This window comes from Ylistrum balloti, unplaced genomic scaffold (assembly GCF_031769215.1).
Source record: "Ylistrum balloti isolate Yb309-2 unplaced genomic scaffold, AGI_CSIRO_Ybal_v1 Utg371048, whole genome shotgun sequence".
Classification (NCBI taxonomy): Eukaryota; Metazoa; Mollusca; class Bivalvia; order Pectinida; family Pectinidae; genus Ylistrum; species Ylistrum balloti.
The window spans coordinates 454,725-464,171 of NW_026782580.1; positions in this window are offsets into that span (position 1 = coordinate 454,725).

Genomic DNA, 9,447 nt, shown 5'->3' on the forward strand with positions numbered 1-9,447 from the left:
TTAGTTTATGTGTTTTCTTTACACTGAAAAACATGACGATTTCATCCTCCAAGTGCGTGCTTTACATGTTTATCCGTTAGTATTTGTAGTACAGCTCTGCCGTAAGGAAATATTTGTAATATATACCAATCTTAAGGAAATATTAACGAACAATGGACCATCCTCTCATTTACTATAGGAATAAAAGACAAAGTGCGTATAACAATGGAGACAAATAAACCCAGCAAATGCACCTGTAATGTTAGATAACAAATCCAGCACGTGTACATTAAACCGTTGAAAATACTCTGGGTTTCGGTGACATATTGCTTTTAACCAATGCACGTTTAGCAATTATTTTACATTGTATACGTCAAAGATTTTTACCGAGCTCTGAAAGCAATAGAGAGTTTCCTCTAAATGTCATTTTGTGGCAATTTGTAATATCTACAACGGCTTAGGAAGGCATTATGTAAGAAATAATATTGGCAAAACCTTCTGTTTAATTTATACAACTACATATGTAGTGTGTCCCAATAGCTGCAAGGAATAAAGTCGTCTCTGTGAATATGTTTTTTGAAGCAACAAAGGTAAGAGCTGTGTTTCTATAACTCGTTATCCAATTTGGACATCATGTTTCATATCAAATTATGTATTGTATGTGATATATACTTATGCTCCGCAAGACCTACAGCTAATAAAAAAACTGAATCAAATCGATCAGTACATCTACCCGTTGATCGACATCTTTCAACATACTAGAGATTAGGTCGATATCAATGTCGTTTGTAAAATTATACAAAACCTTCAGTCCTCTAAGGGAGTTGAAAAGCACCGCTCCATAAATTTAGAGACATGTTGAAAAAAAATGCGAAAAAAATTAAAGATTAAAGAACTTATACTCATACATCTGGAGCAAACATCTAAAAATGAGCTACCATTCCATATATTTTAACATGCCCTCTATTGACCAGGTTAACAGGACGTTAAACAACATACAGCTCAACCATGTTTTAACATAGTTGCAGAAAGGTCGAGAAATTGAGAAAAATGTAATTAAGGATTGGTCACAAAGTATGTAAGTAAATAATCTTCCAATATCTCAATGGCATGATGACAGCATCCAAGGGAGTCGGGATGTTTTTAAATGTTCTAATATTTGATGACGACAAGCTCCTAAGGAGTGCAGGTGCTCGCCTTCTAAGGAGTGGCTATGTTAGCGTTCTTACATCCGATGACGACAAGCTTCTCAGCAGTGGAGATGCTAATGTGCTAACCTGTGATAATGGCAGGTTCCTGAGGAGTGTGTGTTAACGTCCTAACACCTGATGACGACAGGAGTTGACATGTTGACGTTCCAACATCTTATGATTACAAGCTCCTAAGGAGTGAGTATGTTAACATTCTGTCATCTTAAGATGAAATGCTTCTAAGAAGTGGACATGTTAACATTCTGTCATCCTAAGATGAAATGCTCCTAAGGAGTGGGCATGATATTCTGTCATTTTAAGATGAAATGCTCCAAAGGAGTGGGCATGTCAACATTCTGTCATCCTAAGAGCGGACATTTTATTGTTCTAGCGTTTTTTGATGACAGGTTCCTGAAGTGTGGGTATTTTATACTACGGATATTGAACTCTTGTCATGCCATTGCGGTTTCTTATTTCTAGCTGTTGATTTGTATAACCTTCTACATATACATCTTGTAGGCCCTTTGTGAAAATAAGAGTGCCACGAACTCCAACAGTATCAAACTAAACATCATCAGACTCGTGGGAAACTTTGGCGAATCAAACAATATACATTGTATTTGTATTTTATTTGAAGGTGCACAACTTAAAATAATATCCACAAATGTTTTAGTTATATTCAAAACCAATCTTCTTATCATTCTAGAAACAACTTAGTGGAAAGCTTGGCTTAATAGTAAGATACATTTATCAAATAATTTAAAGTTTTCAAGTTAAAATTGAGGGTGGATCAGTTGAGAATGGATAAGGGAAGAAAATATCTGTGTATTCAATCTCTGCATAAAAACTGGGGTCGATCGATATTTTTTTTTAGATAATGTTTACTTGCCTTTGATACTGAATTCTCAAGTATCACATATTGATTAAGGAATGTTCCATACCTATGTGTCAGGCTTGTTAAGTGATCCCCTCTCCTCCCCAACTTGTAACTTGTTTTCTTAGGGTATTAAACAAAAATGAATGAGAAACAGAGGTTTCACAACAAAGCTAGTTTTTGTAACTTTTGAAAAATAACTAACTCGAGTGAAATAAACACCATAAACAACAACCACGAGTTTGTGTGACCGGTTTCTACCACACAAAAAGAACTTTCTACACACGGAAACTATTGACTTTGTTTAAGAACCTAGGTTGTTGCGCAGTAATCTAACCTGAAGTAAAACGCCGCTAAATAATATTTGAAAACGACAATTCCAGATTTTGTAAGAAATATCATAATTCATTACAACTTATATGTACGTTAATTATATGATAAAAACAACAATATAAAACTATCTTATTCCGCGCATGAATTGCCAAAGCGCCATGGTATAACCTAATGTTTATACAACGGTTAGAATGGTTAAACAATAAGAAGTTTGATCAATATGTCTTGTATCCTACCCGCTTCGACTTTTTCCAGAACATTATGGACAATATTACTAATTTAGTTTTCTTCCATGTCAGATGGGATCATGGAGAGGCACCGTTTTGTCCATTCTTAACCCCAGTTTTCTGTGGATCCACTGCTAGAGTTTAAACCATGGCTGAATTAATGTTTATTGTGGGTCACGTCATGGAGCCAAGAGAAACTCGAGCTAGTCATCTCCTTGACGTTTATATTAACTATAATATCCACCCCACCGTTTACATAAACTATCATATCCTTCCAAACGTTTATATCAACTATAATATCCACCCAAACGTTTATAACAACTATAATATCCTCTCCACCGTTTACATCAGCTATAATATCCACCCACCGTTTACATCAACTATAATTCCCTCCCCACCGTTTACATCAACTATAATTCCCTACCCACCGTTTACATCAACTATGATATCCTCCCAACCGTTTACATCAACTATGATATCCTCCCAACCGTTTACATCAACTATGATATCCTCCCAACCGTTTACATCAACTATAATATCCTCCCCACCGTTTACATCAACTGTAATATCCTCCTCACCGTTAACATCAACTATGATATCCATCCCACCGTTTACATCAGCTATAATATCCATCCCACCGTTTACATCAACTATGATATCCGACCAACCGTTTACATCAACTATAATATCCACCCCACCGTTTACATCAACTGTAATATCCTCCTCACCGTTTACATCAACTATAATATCCATCCCACCGTTTACATCAGCTATAATATCCATCCCACCGTTTACATCAACTATAATATCCGACCCACCGTTTACATCAACTATGATATCCTCCCAACCGTTTACATCAACTATAATATCCTCCCCACCGTTTACATCAGCTATAATATCCTCCCAACCGTTTACATCAACTATAATATCCTCCCAACCGTTTACATCAACTATAATATCCTCCCAACCGTTTACATCAACTCAACTATAATATCCTCCCAACGTTTACATCAGATATAATATTCACCCCAACGTTTACATCAACTATGATATCCTACCCACCGTTTATATAAACTATAATATCCTCACCACCGTTTACATCAATTATAATATCCTCCCCACCGTTTGCATCAACTATAATATCCACCCCACCGTTTACATCAGCTATAATATCCTCCCCAACGTTTACATCAACCATAATATCCAACCAGCCGTTTACTTCAGCTATGATATCCTCCCAACCGTTTACATCAACTATAATATCCACCCAACCGTTTACATCAACTATAATATCCTCCCAACGTTTACATCAGATATAATATTCACCCCAACGTTTACATTAACTATATAATCTTCCCCATCGTTTACATAAACTATAATATCCACCCCACTGTTTACATCAACTATAATATCCACCCCACAGTTTACATCAACTATAATATCCTCCCAACCGTTTACATCAACTATAATATCCTCCCAACGTTTACATCAGCTATAATATCCACCCCACCGTTTACATCAACTATAATATCCACCCCACAGTTTACATCAACTATAATATCCTCCCAACCGTTTACATCAACTATAATATCCAACCAGCCGTTTACTTCAGCTATAATATCCTCCCAACCGTTTACATCAACTATAATATCCTCCTCACCGTTTGCATCAACTATAATATCCATCCCACCGTTTACATCAACTATAATATCCTCCCCACCGTTTACATAAACTATAATATCCTCCCCACCGTTTACATCAACTGTAATATCCTCCCCACCGTTTACATCAACTATAAAATCCTCCCCATCATTTACATCAACCATAATATCTTCCCAACCGTTTACATCAACTATAATATCCACCCAACCGTTTACATCAACTATAATATCCTCCCCACCGTTTACATCAACTATAATATCCTCCCAATGATTACATCAGATATAATATCCACCCCAACCTTTACATTAACTATATAATCTTCCCCATCGTTTACATAAACTATAACATCCACCCCACCGTTTACATCAACTATAATATCCACCCCACAGTTTACATCTACTATAATATCCTCCCCACCGTTTACATCAACTATAATATCCACCCCACAGTTTACATCAACTATAATATCCTCCCAACCGTTTACATCAACTATAATATCCAACCAGCCGTTTACTTCAGCTATAATATCCTCCCAACCGTTTACATAAACTATAATATCCTCCTCACCGTTTGCATCAACTATAATATCCATCCCACCGTTTACATCAACTATTATATCCTCCCCACCGTTTACATAAACTATAATATCCTCCCCACCGTTTACATCAACTGTAATATCCTCCCCACCGTTTACATCAACTATAAAATCCTCCCCATCATTTACATCAACCATAATATCTTCCCAACCGTTTACATAAACTATAATATCTTCCCAACCGTTTACATCAACTATTATATCCACCCAACCGTTTACATCAACTATAATATCCTCCCCACCGTTTACATCAACTATAAAATCCTCCCCATCATTTACATCAACCATAATATCTTCCCAACCGTTTACATAAACTATAATATCTTCCCAACCGTTTACATCAACTATTATATCCACCCAACCGTTTACATCAACTATAATATCCTCCCCACCGTTTACATCAACTATAATATCCTCCCAATGATTACATCAGATATAATATTCACCCCAACGTTTACATCAACTATGATATCCTATGCACCGTTTATATCAACTATAATATCCTCCCCCACCGTTAACTTTAACTATAATATCCTCCCAACGTTTACATCAGATATAATATTCACCCCAACCTTTACATTAACTATATAATCTTCCCCATCGTTTACATAAACTATAATATCTTCCCAACCGTTTACATCAACTATTATATCCACCCAACCGTTTACATCAACTATAATATCCTCCCCACCGTTTACATCAACTATAAAATCCTCCCCATCATTTACATCAACCATAATATCTTCCCAACCGTTTACATAAACTATAATATCTTCCCAACCGTTTACATCAACTATTATATCCACCCAACCGTTTACATCAACTATAATATCCTCCCCACCGTTTACATCAACTATAATATCCTCCCAATGATTACATCAGATATAATATTCACCCCAACGTTTACATCAACTATGATATCCTATGCACCGTTTATATCAACTATAATATCCTCCCCCACCGTTAACTTTAACTATAATATCCTCCCAACGTTTACATCAGATATAATATTCACCCCAACCTTTACATTAACTATATAATCTTCCCCATCGTTTACATAAACTATAATATCCACCCCACCGTTTACATCAACTATAATATCCACCCCACAGTTTACATCTACTATAATATCCTCCCCACCGTTTACATCAACTATAATATCCACCCCACTGTTTACATCTACTATAATATCCTCCCCACCGTTTACATCAACTATAATATCCACCCCACCGTTTACATCAACTATAATATCCACCCCACCGTTTACATCAACTATAATATCCACCCCACCGTTTACATCAACTATAATATCCTCCCAACCGTTTACATCTACTATAATATCCACCCCACAGTTTACATTTACTATAATATCCTCCCAACCGTTTACATCAACTATAATATCCACCCCACCGTTTACATAAACTATAATATCCTCCCCACCGTTTACATCAACTATAATATCCATCCCACCGTTTACATCTACTATAATATCCACCCCACAGTTTACATTTACTATAATATCCTCCCAACCGTTTACATCAACTATAATATCCACCCCACCGTTTACATAAACTATAATATCCTCCCCACCGTTTACATCAACTATAATATCCATCCCACCGTTTACATCTACTATAATATCCACCCCACAGTTTACATTTACTATAATATCCTCCCAACCGTTTACATCAACTATAATATCCACCCCACCGTTTACATAAACTATAATATCCTCCCCACCGTTAACATCAACTATAATATCCACCCCACAGTTTACATCTACTATTATATCCCCCCAACCGTTTACATCAACTATAATATCCACCCCACTGTTTACATCAACTATAATTTCCTCCCCACCGTTTACATCAACTGTAATATCCGACCCACCGTTTACATCAACTATAATATCCTCCCCAACGTTTACATCAACCATAATATCCAACCCGCCGTTTACATCAGCTCTAATATCCTACCAACCGTTTACATCAACTATAATATCCTCCCAACGATTACATCAGATACAATATTCACCCCAACGTTTACATCAACTATGATATCCTACCCACCGTTTATATAAACTATAATATCCTCCCCCACCGTTAACTTCAGCTATAATATCCTCCCAACGTTTACATCAGATATAATATTCACCCCAACGTTTACATCAACTATGATATCCTACCCACCGTTTATATAAACTATAATATCCTCCCCCACCGTTAACTTCAACTATAATATCCTCCCAACGTTTACATCAGATATAATATTCACCCCAACCTTTACATTAACTATATAATCTTCCCCACCGTTTACATCAACTATAATATCCACCCCACCGTTTACATCAACTATAATATCCACCCCACAGTTTACATCTACTATTATATCCTCCCAACCGTTTACATCAACTATAATATCCTCCCAACCGCTTACATCAGCTATAATATCCACCCCACCGTTTACATAAACTATAATATCCTCCCCACCGTTTACATAAACTATCATATCCTTCCAACCGTTTACATTAACTATAATATCCGACCCACCGTTTACATCAACTATAATATCCACCCCACAGTTTACATCTACTATAATATCCTCCCAACCGTTTACATCAACTATAATATCCACCCCACCGTTTACATAAACTATAATATCCTCCCCACCGTTTACATCAACTATAATATCCTCCTCACCGTTTGCATCAACTATAATATCCATCCCACCGTTTACATCAACTATAATATCCTCCCCACCGTTTACATAAACTATAATATCCTCCCCACCGTTTACATCAACTGTAATATCCTCCCCACCGTTTACATCAACTATAAAATCCTCCCCATCATTTACATCAACCATAATATCTTCCCAACCGTTTACATAAACTATAATATCTTCCCAACCGTTTACATCAACTATAATATCCACCCAACCGTTTACATAAACTATAATATCCTCCCCACCGTTTACATCAACTGTAATATCCTCCCCACCGTTTACATCAACTATAAAATCCTCCCCATCATTTACATCAACCATAATATCTTCCCAACCGTTTACATAAACTATATAATCTTCCCCACCGTTTACATCAACTATAATATCCACCCCACCGTTTACATCTACTATAATATCCACCCCACAGTTTACATCTACTATTATATCCTCCCAACCGTTTACATCAACTATAATATCCTCCCAACCGCTTACATCAGCTATAATATCCACCCCACCGTTTACATAAACTATAATATCCTCCCCACCGTTTACATAAACTATCATATCCAACCGTTTACATTAACTATAATATCCGACCCACCGTTAACATCAACTATAATATCCACCCCACCGTTTACATAAACTATAATATCCTCCCCACCGTTTACATCAACTATAATATCCTCCTCACCGTTTGCATCAACTATAATATCCATCCCACCGTTTACATCAACTATAATATCCTCCCCACCGTTTACATAAACTATAATATCCTCCCCACCGTTTACATCAACTGTAATATCCTCCCCACCGTTTACATCAACTATAAAATCCTCCCCATCATTTACATCAACCATAATATCTTCCCAACCGTTTACATAAACTATAATATCTTCCCAACCGTTTACATCAACTATAATATCCACCCAACCGTTTACATCAACTATAATTTCCTCCCCACCGTTTACATCAACTGTAATATCCGACCCACCGTTTACAACAACTATAATATCCTCCCCACCGTTTACATCATCTATAATATCCTCCCAACCGTTTACATCTACTATTATATCCTCCCAACCGTTTACATCAACTATAATATCCACCCCACTGTTTACATCAACTATAATTTCCTCCCCACCGTTTACATCAACTGTAATATCCGACCCACCGTTTACATCAACTATAATATCCTCCCCAACGTTTACATCAACCATAATATCCAACCCGCCGTTTACATCAGCTCTAATATCCTACCAACCGTTTACATCAACTATAATATCCTCCCAACGATTACATCAGATATAATATTCACCCCAACGTTTACATCAACTATGATATCCTACCCACCGTTTATATAAACTATAATATCCTCCCCCACCGTTAACTTCAACTATAATATCCTCCCAACGTTTACATCAGATATAATATTCACCCCAACCTTTACATTAACTATATAATCTTCCCCATCGTTTACATAAACTATAATATCCACCCCACCGTTTACATCAACTATAATATCCACCCCACCGTTTACATCAACTATAATATCCACCCCACAGTTTACATCTACTATTATATCCTCCCAACCGTTTACATCAACTATAATATCCTCCCAACCGCTTACATCAGCTATAATATCCACCCCACCGTTTACATAAACTATAATATCCTCCCCACCGTTTACATAAACTATCATATCCTTCCAACCGTTTACATTAACTATAATATCCGACCCACCGTTTACATCAACTATAATATCCACCCCACCGTTTACATCAACTATAATATCCACCCCACAGTTTACATCTACTATAATATCCTCCCAACCGTTTACATCAACTATAATATCCACCCCACTGT